This window comes from Sitophilus oryzae, unplaced genomic scaffold (assembly GCF_002938485.1).
Source record: "Sitophilus oryzae breed Bouriz unplaced genomic scaffold, Soryzae_2.0 scaffold_377_pilon_pilon, whole genome shotgun sequence".
Classification (NCBI taxonomy): Eukaryota; Metazoa; Arthropoda; class Insecta; order Coleoptera; family Curculionidae; genus Sitophilus; species Sitophilus oryzae.
The window spans coordinates 1,515,754-1,529,711 of NW_022146948.1; positions in this window are offsets into that span (position 1 = coordinate 1,515,754).

The window sequence follows — 13,958 nt, forward strand, 5'->3', positions numbered from 1 at the left end:
GGAACATTTTATTATGTTTTATTTTTGCAGTTGAATTTTATTTGCGATTGGCGGGGGGATGGGAGTGAAATTGACTTCGTTTTATTTCCCGTGATAAAATTGGAGATTCTGATTTTACTAATGAACTGAACATAACATTTTCAATAATAACACTAAATGAATGTTGGACGTTCATTGATTTTTGTATTTTATTAGATACATAATGTTCCAGATAGTTACACTATGCAGTAGGGTGCACTAAAAAAAATATTTTTTTTGTCTGGATCCTTGACAGTTCTTTTTGACGATTCATTTGACATATTTGAATTTGATTTGAAATTTTATGGATTTGTCAGTCTTTACTGAGCTTATTTTATGTTATTTATTATTTATTCTACTACTGATAGTTGTATAAAGGTAGTAAATCGAGATGGAAATTGTGGCTGAACTTAAATTAAGAGTGACACTATTGCGATTTATCGAAAAAGACTGTAAAATAGTTGGTTGTGTTGTGGTTGTGTAATAGCGTGCGGTAGATCTCGGTCAAAAATCGAGTGAAATAATGGAATAACTTTTCGCTAGTAAGTGACTATATAATATACACACATACGTGTATTAAACCGATCATTTAGGAAATTCACTGAAATTAACTAGTTATAATTTTTTTCTTGTATTTTGGCTTTTATTTATTACTTGTCAAAGATTAGATGTCAAAGAATTTAGATACGTCAATTTGACTTACCTGCTTCAGTAGCGTATCGGATGTTTGTGTTAATAAATAATTATTATAACTTATCTATTTTTTATTAGAATATTTTTATATATCTATTTTTACAACAATTTTAAGAACTACCAGCATTTATTCACAACGTAAAATCAAACAACAAATTATTGAGTCTACCCCACGTCTACCCTATACATCATATTTTTACACTTAAATAAAATTAGAACGGCAGTAATAAACCGGAATTTAAATCGGCCATATTTGAGTCCCATCTTCAAGGGACTGTTGATTTGAGTATATGATTTTAATTTCAGCTCGACACTTTCACGCGTTCTCGATATAAAAGGTCTTGGCAGACAGACAGACGGATGGACAGACAACAAAGTTGTTCAATCTAGTCCGAAATAGACCCTGCCCCAAAAACTTTCCTTAAATACTTTCAGGTAACTTAACTAATACGAACCTTGCAAAAAGACCTCATCTGGATTATAGCAATCCAACCAACACTTCAAAATATCTGCCTATTATTATGAAAATTATTTTAAACTGCCAAGTCGTTATAAATATCTAAAAAACTCTCTACCCCAACTCAAACATATTCCTTTGCACACCCTAAAAATCTAACTTTAATTTATAACCCTCCTTAACACGGAAATAAATCAAACAAGTTACCTGCCTACCGATACCTTATTCTTGTGCAAGGCTGATTTATTAAAACTCGTAAATAATTCAATTTATACACTTGTCCCCTTCGTTTCCTGACTTTCTTAAATTTCATCTCCCGCTCGAGAGATGATACGTATATAGTTATATACTCTGTATACGAATAATCGCCTTCGGTAAGTGTGTGCATGTTCATGATCCCCTTATTTTAGTATTTCAGGAAACATAGCAGGTCTTCAAGAAAGATTCTATTCTTTTATGAATTTGAAACGAACCTACTATTTAACATACAGACCGGACTGAGATTTTAGTGAACAGAATTTCATACTTTTAAGAAACCGATTTTCGAAGAGGAATATCTATTATAATAGTCGTGTTCAATAATAACTAATTTTGACTTAGTTATGACAATATTTAAAGTGTTTGCTTTTTTCTAGCTATATCATCTGCTTTTTCATTACCGTCTATCTCTTGGTGGCCCCAGAGTAGGACTTTATTTTCTTTGCCTAATTGTCCAGTTTCTCTGGATATCCTTTGGCCAACTTCGAATCGATGGTTAATGAGTTGATCGCATTTAATTCTGTTTGACTGTCAGATAAGATGGCTATTTCTTGTTTCCCATATTTCCTATCTAAGATAAGTTGTACGCATCTTTTGATAGCGGCCTGAGGATGCTGATGGGGTAAGTGTCCATTGTTTCGGAGTACGGGTCTAGTTTTTGACCCAAATATTTTTTGGGTTTTGGTATAGCATCAATATAATACGTTATGATATAACCCTACCATTTTATAAAGGATTTAGATGAGAATAGGTGGAAATTATTTTAATCTCTCATTGAAATTATTTGTTTTACAAATTCGAAAATCTTGTTAGTTTCCGTTTTTATAAACGCTTTTTATATAATAAATAACACGATCATTTTTTTTTCTAGCAGCTTGTCATTTATATGCATATTTATAAGCCCTTCACTTCAATTTGAAGCTGGGAACAGTTTAAATAAGCATATTAGGTACATTTCTTCCTTTTTTACAATCTCTATACAGGGTGAGTTTCCTACGATGTTCTCTATGGGTATCTCGGAAACTACTGGAGATAGAGAGTCGGTTAAATGGGGAAAGAATTGCAGTTTTGTCGGGTCATAAATATGCACAGATTTTTGAAAAAAGTTCATGGCGTACTAGATATTTCGAAAGAAACAAATTTTGGCTATTTTAAAAATTGTCCCTAATTCCATTATAATCTATTTTAGACAAAAAGTTTTCATATAAAAGTTGTGGATAATCACATCCCTAATAAGTTTGTGTTCTCCGATTTTTTCTAAAATCTGTTATTTTTGACATATGTCACAAACATATGTTTTTTTAAATGGAAACCATAGTTGGCCAAGACTTCATAAAAAGCGCCATTTTTTAAGCTTTTCAGCGATATAAGCTATAATATGTTATTTTCAAAAAATTACTGAGTTATAGACAATTCTTATCTTTCTTGACTAAATTCACTTAGTTGGCATGGTGACCATGGTGTTCTTATTTTGTTATGATTTATAAATTATAAAAGACAAAATATATTATTAAACGGCTCTTTACAATTTACATTACACAAACTAAAACTTATAAAAATAATATCACTACATACACTTCAAGTTATTTTAGAAAATGTTCAAAAAATCCGCCATTGTTTTGAGTACATAAATGCATCTTTTTAAAACTGAATTTCAATCTATTCTCACAGAACGACGCGACCGGTCGACTTAACTAAACTTCTCCTGTACCGCCTCTTTGAGTGCCTCTTTTAATTCATAAGTTCTTTTATAAACCTTGTTGTTAACCATACTGCATAAAAAAAATCTAAAATGGATAGTTCAGGTGATCGAGGAGGCCCATGCAATTGGTCCACCTCTTTCTATCCCTGACTCTACATAATTATATAATTTTTAACATTTCTTTTATTGTGGGGGGGTGTCATAATGGAAGTCATGTTGGAACCACTCTATTAATGCGCGAGTATCTAAATTTAACTTTTCTAATATGTCTTGAAAACAGTTCTCTAAACAACGTAAGTAACGTTCACCGGTCAACGTATCCTCGAAACTCTATGGCCACGAAAAGTTGAACCAATAATCCTATACGATTTTCTTAATTTGAAAAATTGATATTTACAATTCTTGTTTATTTTAATTTACAAAGTTTGGATGTGACAGTTAACATTTCTGAGAGCACCGACTATAGAACTTGTTTCCATGGCTAACTAAGTGAAATTAGTCAAGAAAGATAAGAATTGGTTATAACTCAGTCATTTTTTGAAAAATGCATATTATAGCTTATATCGCTGAAAAGCTTAAAAAACAGCGTTTTTTATGAAGTCATGGCCAACTATGGTTTCCATTAAAAAAACATATATTTGTATCATATATGTCAAAAATGGCAGGCTTTAGAAAAAATCGGAGAACACAAACTCATTACGGATGTGATTACCTACAACATTTATTGAAAACTTTTTGTCTAAAATAGATTATAATGGAATTAGGGACAACTTTTAAAATAGCCAAAATTTGTTTTTTTTTCGAAATATCTAGTAAGCTATGAACTTTTTCAAAAATCTGAAAGGCGCATATTTATGACCCCATAAAACTGCAATTGTTTCCCTATTTAACCGACTCTTTAACTCCAGTAGTTTCCGAGATACCCATAGAGAACATCGTAGGAATCGAAGATGCAAATATCGAAGATCCAAATATTTACATACCGATCTGCATGGAAATACGATCAAACCCTTTGAATATTAGTAAAGATATTGTCAAGAACCAAAAAAAAGGCGACTTGCGTTTATATTAATTTTGGAAAATTGAAATGTAAATTATAATTTTATTTACCAAAGTTCATGCAAACCTGTGTTTCAACGGTTTCATGGGTCACGTCGATAAAAACTTTTTATACTAAGGGCTGGCAAAGGTTAGTCTTGGGTCGAGATTTTCGTATGTAAGAAGAATACAATGTTTTTATAATGTACTGAACAAAGTGAGAACAGTAAAAACGTTGCCAAGCGTATGAAATAAACCGAGAAACTTTGCACACTGCTAAGAGACGTGAAAGGGGATATAGCAGATTCGTCGCGATCGACCCAATCAGTACCATATCAATACTTAAAATTCTAGGGAAGAGTGTACATCATGCGTTCAGCTTCACGATTAAATTACGTCTCGTGATACATTATTTGTTTACTTACTAAGTGCGAGTTAGAAACACTTGCACTTTTATATTATTAGTGGAATTGAGTTGGTGTTCGACAGTGGTCGCGCTATTAGAATTCTGAAATTTAAAAATCGATATCTCGAAATCCATTAGAAATAATTGATTGTAGTTTTTTTTAACCTTTCCGAACATTTCTGCTATATTTTCTTCGCGGACAGTATGTGAAAATCTCTATAAATAAAAAAGTTACACGATTGCTGAAAATTGCAATACACTAAAAGTAAATGGATGTTTTTTTTAAATTTTGAATGAAAAAAAAAACAACAGAAAAAAAAAGAAATGCAGCTTGTCGTTTATAAGCATAGTAGGCCCTTCCCTTTCCAACACCATTTTACTCCCTTATACGCTCGGTTCGTATACGAGCCTCTTGACGTCCATTGTTCGGAAGCGTGTACCGAACGCCTGGAAGATCTTTGCCCTCGGCGGGGATATAATGACGGATTTCCAGTATTTCTACAGACCCTGCGGATTCTTTTCAAGTCCTCCGACGTCGTGTATGATGATGGTATCGAGCGCCGAGGTCTCCGCATGTACTTACGTAATGATCCGTGGCAGAGCAGAAAAAAAAGAGTTTTCAAGGGATTATTTTTTTATTTTTTATTACCACTTTAGCATCTGTATAATATTTTAGGGTGTTCGAATAACTGCCAGTAATATATTTGAATTAATTATATTTAACTCTCATCTTAGGATTATGTAAAGTAATCTGAAAGGCAGCCAAAAATGCAATAATATATAGAGTGTTCCATTTAAAAAAGATTAACCCGATCCACTCACACTTTTTTGAGCCACCCTGTAGAAGATAAAAGTTTTCCTGAAATACATCCTAGTAAATATTTTAGGTTTGAACCTGAAAAAATCCCAGATATTTTATTTTGGGATCTACAGATGCCCGACGCACTAATGCCCGACCCTGTAATATTTAAAAATTCTATACTAGAAAAACTACTCCAATCACATACATAACAGGAGGAAAAAGCCGCATCTAAGAAGAAACCCATCCTCAATATACCTAACGGATTATATTAATTCTCCCGCTAAATACCTCATTCACTATTTGCCTACTCTGCAGAGAACAGACAAGCTCCGCATAGATCTTATTTCCAGTCATTTGCGCTAAACAAATAACGTAGTTCTGGCAATAGCGGGAGGACCATTATCCTTCGCGCAAACAGGATCGGTATTTAAATTATCACACCGCGTTGCTCCAGAGGTCGTTTTCCGTCCTTTTTCATTCGTTATACAAGACGAGAGTCGTTAGCCCAGCGAAGAAACCCCCTGGATTTTTAAGTTCCGCTGTGCGGGAGTGCAGTATTACATTAGATTTTCACACAACTAGTATTTCTGCACTTTATAATACAAGGTATTTTGTTCACACTTTTCTGAATTTTTCCCCCTTTTCGGCAATTTTTACTTGTTAGTTGCATTTTCTCAGATGAATAATTAGAAATAGTAAGTCATTTATCAAGTGGCAATGTTCTATCCCTTTTAGTGCCGTAACCATGATAACCAGAGATTAAGAAATTAGACCGTGGGAAAATTTGTGGTGAACAGGCAGTTTTAAAAAGTTATCGAAAAAATATACAGGAAAATTTAGAAGAAAATGCACATCCCTTTTTTTGCGAAAAAAACTCATAGACGTGTTCCTGTGCTCGAAATATACCACCCCCGAAAATATTTGCACTCATTTAAGACTCACCCTATATATTATAAATAATATCTAGTTTGATTACTTATTAGTATTAGTATTATTATAAATAATAATTAGTATAATTTGTGTAATTATTGTAATTGAAATTGTGTAATTATTATTGCCGAATCCGAACGGCACTATTTGAGAGGCTGTACAAGGCAAATATACTCAAGGTGGTTTGCCATTGCCTTCCTTGAGGTGGCGGCTCGTTGGTCGCTCTATTTAGATAAATAAATATTTTTATTTAAATAAATAAAGCGACCGTACTGGCTGGGGATCGAACCCAGTACCTTCCGCTCCGGAGATCGACACAGTAACACTGGAGCTACGGCCGGCCACTTTAACATTTATTTAACATTTTAAAAGAGCAAAAAATATGACGTTAATTAAAATTATATCAATAACAATCTATAAAAAAAAAAGAAAATTACATTACTATATACCGTTTTGATTTTTAGGACTTCAGGAAACGACAGGAAAATTCAACTGTATTTTCCGGATTTTTAAATTTTCTCTGAAACGATGGAAATTTGGAAAAGTATAAACGGGATTAATCGATTTAGAATAAGCAAATGATTTTATAAAGTATGAATTTTTCTCAAAATCTCAATTATAAAAAAGTTTTTCCTCTTGTAAAGATAAATCCGGGGACATACCTACTGTATAATAATAAATAAATAAAAAAAATTATCCGACTAAAACGTATATATGATACAAAAAATAAAAATGTATAATTTTATACTATTGATTTTATGCTTAAAAATTTAAATCCAGCGCTTTTAAAAAATATATCCCGATATATTCTAGAGGTTATATTCCATTAACGCTATCCTATTTAAATTCACCCACCTAGTATCTCATTTGCTGTTTGCCCATTTGAGACAGAGCTCTGCACGGGTCTTATTTCCAGTCATTTACGCTAAACAAATAACGTAGTTCTGGAATTAGCGGGCGGGCCATTATCCTTCGTGCAAACAGGATCGGTATTTAAATTAACACACCTCGTGCTCCCGAGGTCGTTTTGTGCCCTTTTTACTTCATTATTCGAGATGAGGATCGTTAGGTGAATGAAAAATCTGCTCTAGATTTCTTAATGTTTGCATACTGTTCCTTGAGTAGATCGACGGAAATAAACATAGGGACTTAAGGGAGAAAATGTTCGCCAGAAGAAAGATTCTAGGGTAGAAAATCCCTTTTGAGGAAGTATAACAATTATTCTATTAACTTAGGATTAATTATAATTAAGATTCCTCGAGTAGATAAATCCTTGAGTAGATAGACAGAAATAGTCCCTATATTGACTTAAGGTGGAAAATGTACGTCAGAAGAAAGATTCTAGGATATAAAATCCCATTTGAAAATGTATGTATAGGGAAATTAAAATAACTTTGGTTGCAGATCATAATACGACCACCAGCAAACTCCATAAGACGACGCATGGTATTCTATTAACTTAAAATTAATAATAATTAATATTCGTTATTAAGCATGGTTATTAAATTTGGTTAGATGATCTAGATCGCAAACTATTAAACATAGCTATATGATATAGTTAATAAAAGTTGGAGAGTTTTGTAAAAATTTTGATTAAAAATAATAATATATAGGGTGTACTATTTAAAAAAATTGAAATTTCTTAATTTTAAATAGTTGAAATTCATAAATATATTTTGAACACCCTGTAGCATCTAACCAAAATATCTTTACACTAGTTGAAGCCTGGCGCATCCGCCACGACATCAGGAAAAATATTTTTTATTTTTTTTTTAAATTAAATAAAAAACAAAAAATCCGGCGACGACAGTTCTTAGAAGAGCCAATTAGCTATCTTTTAGTAAAAAAGGCAACTTTCTAGAGCAAGTCGTTAATTCAGTAGAGACGACACAGATAAACATTAGCATTTTATATATGTAGATATATGTCTTTTTCTATATCTCTAAATAATTTTTCTACCAAATTGTAGTTGTCTACCTTCAGAAACAATTGCATCACTAACAATTTTTTACAACCCTGCAATCTAACATTTGTTTAAACAAATTTAAATATTACGAAAACTATTAATTTTAGGTATATAACATTATATATAAAAAAATTATGAAATTTTACGCAGAATCTAAAAATAAAATAAAAAATAAGGTGTTGCATTTAAAAAAACATATGTTATATCCACCACACTTTTTTGAAGCACCCTCTATACTCTATAATAATTTTAAAATGTGTATCTTAACCTTCCCTATAACTTTTATATTAAATATTTTTTTGGTGAACCGCGAAACAAATGAGATAATTTACTTTACTCTATCGTTGACTCATACTGTATAACCTTGAGAAACATCTCTCTGTAATATTTTGCTACAAAAAAATTTGGAAGAGAGACACTTTGCACAGCAGTTAAAACACCATACCATGACATAGTGTACTGATATGTTTGGTTTCACCAAAGCAAGAACTAGGAAAGGAGTATTTGGGCTGAAAACTAAATACTTCGAGGCAATGGGCATCTACCCCAGTATTCTTTAGGCAGCCTTAAAATGCACCATCTCAGTAACCATCAATTTAAATTTAGTCAAAAAATGCCTAGAGGAGCTGAACAAATTAGGCAAAGAAAATAAGTTCCTTCCACTCTAGGCATCAGCCCACCAAGGGATAGAAAGTGATGAAAAAGCAAACGACATAGTTAGAAAAAAGAGTGGAAATACCACTAACTGGACCAGAACCGTTCGGCTTCCCAAGAAGTGGCAACCAACTTAAAGCGGGAAATGAAGAGAGCCCTCCAACGGTCTAAGAACTCGACGAAATTTCCAAGGGCTTCTTCTTCTTTCTCTGCTTATCCATTAATGGATGTTTGCGACCACACTTTCCATGGCATCCCTATCTCTGGCTGTGTGGATCAACGTCTGTATGTTACTAATGCCTGTCCTCTGTCTTATGTTCCGCAGCTACGACATTTTTTTCCGTCCCAAACCTCTTCTGCCCTCGATCTTGCCCTCGATAATCAACTGGAGAAATTGGTATTTTTGGTTACGCATGACGTGACCCAGGTAGGCGGTCTTTCTATTTTTTATAGTGTTGAAGAGTTCACGTTCTCTATTCTTATCTTGGCCGTCCATGGTATCTTGAGGATTCTGCGGTACATCCACATTTCGAAAGCTTCTAATTTGTTTATGGCACTTGCTTTTAGTGTCCAACTCTCCATGCCGTAGAGGAGTACCGACCAGACGTAGCATTCCACAAATCTCAACCGAAGCTCAAGGTCGAAATCGCTACAGGTGAAGACTTTTACAAATTTCAGGAATGCGCCCCGGGTTTGCTCGATTCTGCACTTAAAGTCCCTGTCAGATGACCAGTCCTCGTGAAGCCAAGCTCCCAGGTACTTGAATTTTTCGACTCGTTCTATGAATTTTCCTTCGTATGTTAAGCTGACGTCTCTAAACTCATCCACCTCTCTTTTGACAACCATGAATTTTGTTTTCTTTGTGTTAGTGGCAAGTTCCATTCTTTGACTACATTCTCCTTCCAAGGGCTTACAACCGAGAAAAGTCACAGCTTTTACTTGATTTAAGTAAGAACAACCTTCGGATTGTCACCGGGTTTTCAACATGCAAAATCAATAACTGCTGCAATGCTATACAATAAAAAAGTGTATATTTTGGTTTTATTGGAGGAATATTTTATGTGGTAGGTTTAAATTTATCGTATCCTAACTAATAAGATTTTTTTTATTTCTATACTAGCGTCCTTTTTTGAACACAAAAAAACTCGATGTAAACTGTCACTATATGTCAGTCAGTTTGTTTTATATTATGGGCATTTTACTACCTACCGTAAAGAAACAGCGCGCTGCTTTTGAACTACCATATTTATACTGCTCTTTAGAATTTAAGATTTATTTTTCCTTAAGCGGCAGAAAATTTATAGATCGGCTTCTAACACATCGCGTTGATACTGAAACGTAGTTTATTATCCTCCTAAGCGGAATCTATCAACTTTAAATAGATTTTGAAACAACGGTTTTTTACAACTCCATTAAAGGCCTTAACGGGCCGATAAAAAGTGACTTAAATAATGTATTATAATTAAAATATTATTTATTAAAAATTATAGAAAATAACGACATAACCTTATAAATATTAAAAGAAAAACATAGTAAACATTTTAAAGCGTACAAAACAATTAAAAAGAAACATTCATAAACATAAGAATACTTATTGGTACAAGGTTTTTTTAATGAAGTTCTTCATCGTGGACAAAATAAAGTATGCCCGAATTTTCTTCAACGGAAGTTATTCGTCTTTTCAAACCCGCTACTTCAAGCATATCAAAACATTTAATAAGTTCATAGTCACTAGTTTCCTTAAAATACCTTTTTCTCTTGCATGCTTAACTTTTGCTACGGCTTCATTATATTACATTTACCTTAAGTTTTCACACAAAATTTCTTCCATAAATAAAGTACCGCACAGCACTTTTTACAACGATAACAAAACAATTATACATAACCACAAAAAACAAAGCGAATTTACGCCAGATGTCTGTCAACGTAGCCAACGTTTAGCCCAATTTAATGTTGCCTATTATTCAACTTATCCTTGATTATTCTTATATTTTACAACATATGGCAACCGCGCTAACTGAATTTTTCAAACTCACTGCTATCGTCCAGGGAATTCTAGTATTCACTAGTAAAAGTTGGTTTCAAAAATAGCTGTTGAACTTTTACTGGCGTAATCTTATTAGCAAATCAGTGAATATGAGCTTTTACTAGTAATTGTTGACAATCACTGATTTCCAACTTTTACTGTGACATATACACCTTTGCGGCGGATTCATTTATTCAAAAAAGTCTTTTGGATATTACGCCACTCTAAGAAAATCTAAATAATTTAGTTTTAATTAGTAGTAATTTTTTCTAAACACCGCTGCGTTGATCCAACAGATTCATCTCCGCTTCGCGTGACGCCAGCTAGTGTGTCGCGGCCTTGAATGGGAATAAAAACTCCCATTGCGCGTAAAGAAGTTTCACTTCAATAACTAAATCGTTCCTGAATAGTTATATCACAGGTTGTATTTATACCGGGTGCTGCATCGTCGGACGGGACATAGGAAATCCCATGTAAATTTTAATGGGGTCAATTATTGACTTCCCTAATTATTTTAGAGAATAATTCTATTTAGGTTTATTGAAGAGCACTAAAACCCACATTCAAAAGAATAACTTTCGATATTTTTGATTAGCGCCTTTACGAGTTATCGCCGATTTCTTTTTAAATATTTCTCCTTTCTTATGGCCCTGTATTTACTTATGAGCACCAGTCAAGGTAAAAGATAACTGTCAAATGAAGTTGTCATTTCAGAAATTTACCTATTTAGTGCTTCATTATGATTGAAAACTCATTCCTACATCGGAAATCTTAAAGATGAATTTATAAATACAAATTAATATGAATTAAAGTAAAATAAAGTAATCAATTACAAGGTTAATTATTGTATTATTACAATATTCAGTAACTTATTAATTTAGGTACTATTAAATTGTTAGAACTTTAGGATTTAAGAAGATGTTCAAATATTCCTTCATCGACTGCTAGACAATAACCCAGGCGATTATAAAATTCTCTTCTTACATTCGCTAGTAAACTGAAATTCTATTGCATTCGGCAGAAATAGCATTTTTTAACTCGTCTAGATTTAGGTATTTTTTATCCTTGTATATCCTGTTTTTTAAATGGCCCCAAAGAAAGAAATCATTTGGCAAAATATCAGGAGACCTTGCTGGCCAATTTACTGTATGATTTAGGCCAATAACGTTTCCGTTAAAACTATTGTCTAAATAATCCCGAACAGCCAGGGTACTATGTGCCGGGCAGCCATCCATTTGGTACCAAACTTCCTAATTTTCCCTAGCGGCCTCATGTAAAGCAGGTAAAATATGATTTTCGAGTAGTTCCAAATAATATTCTGCATTTAAATTTCGCGTAAGAAATAATGGCACGATAATATTGTGTCCGAATATCCCTGCCCAAATATTTTTCTGTGGATATTGCGTCCTTGTTTCGACATACCTGTGTTGGTTTTCTTTGTTCCAATATCGATAATTTTAAACATTGGGTTCATTATTTAAGGAAACGTGCATTCGTCCGTGAAACATATGTTTTTTAAAAAATCCCTATCCGTGTTTGCTCTTTCCATCATATCAAAACAAAACGCCCGCCGCCGTATTTCGTCCCCATCTCGTAGCTCTGGGTGCTTTTCATATTTGAAGGGATAGTACCTATTTATGTCGTTTCAAAATTCGAAACGCTGTAGTGTGATCTATTCCTATTTCATCCTCAAGTTTCTTTGTGCTGATCTAACACACAATAAAACTTCCTAACGCACAATAAAACTTCCAAGTCGGTATCATTTCTTGCATCTTCTCTTTGTTCCTGCCTTGCTTCATATCTGCAGTTATTTATTAGGGTACCTTTGGTCTCAAATCTCTGGATATTCCTTGCGATTGTAGATTTTCCAGGTATCGGTCTATTCGGATACAGAGCAGCAAACATGTCCGACACCTTTTGATAACTATTTCCTTGATAATACCATTTAATCATCAATACTTTTTCTTCGGTAGTGTAATTCATAGCTAATATTTTCGATGTAGGTATGAGTTTTTAATAATAATAATAAAGCACTAAATAGATAAATTTCTGAAATGACAACTTCATTTGACAGTTATCTTTTACCTTGACTGGTGTTCATAAATAAATACAGGGCCATAAGAAAGGAGAAATATTTAAAAAGAAATCGGCGATAACTCGTAAACGGGCTAATCAAAAATATCTAAAGTTATTCTTTTGAATGTGGGTTTTAGTGGTCTTCAATAAACCTAAATAGAATTATTCTCTAAAATAATTAGGGAAGCCAATAATTGACCTCATTAAGGTGCGTATTCATTATCCGAACGAACGAACAAACGAGCGAGCGAATGAATGGAATTCGGTATATTTGAACGGTGTTCGGTATATTTGAACGTTTCGAGTCGGTACATCAAAGGCGTTCGCAAACGAATGGGTTAAGGTGTTTTCGTTTGGTTCTAAAATCCGGTCCCGTCCATACTACTACCGAACGAACGAATGACCATTCGTTCGTTCGTTCGGATAGTGAATACGCACTTTTAAAATTTACATGGGATTTCCTATGTCCCGCTCGACGATGCAACACTCGGTATATGTTAAGTAGTTTTTCTTTGTTCTTTAAGTTTTTTCCTTCCAACGACGGGAAAAGTTATACCTTCTGAAACGTAGCGTTTTTTGTCCGTTAGATAAATTTGTTTTATTAGTAAAATATCACCAAGTGGTGTTTACAAAAAATAACCACTTCATTTATTTTGCACATTTTCTTACAGTGCTTATTTACTCAGAAAACTCGTTTGAAGAAAAAAATTAACTTTTTTACATCAATAAACGGTAGAAAATAAAAACTTAATTAATTCTTTTGTCAATACTATCGATATTAAAAAGATATAAAGGTATCTTTCCTATATCACATTTCATTATACGAGGTAGATTTATTTTAGAACTTTAACATTTATAATAAACCTAATGATTTATTAGAAACATTTATGACAACATTGTAGGTGATGACAACTTCTATGAGGCTGTCGTAA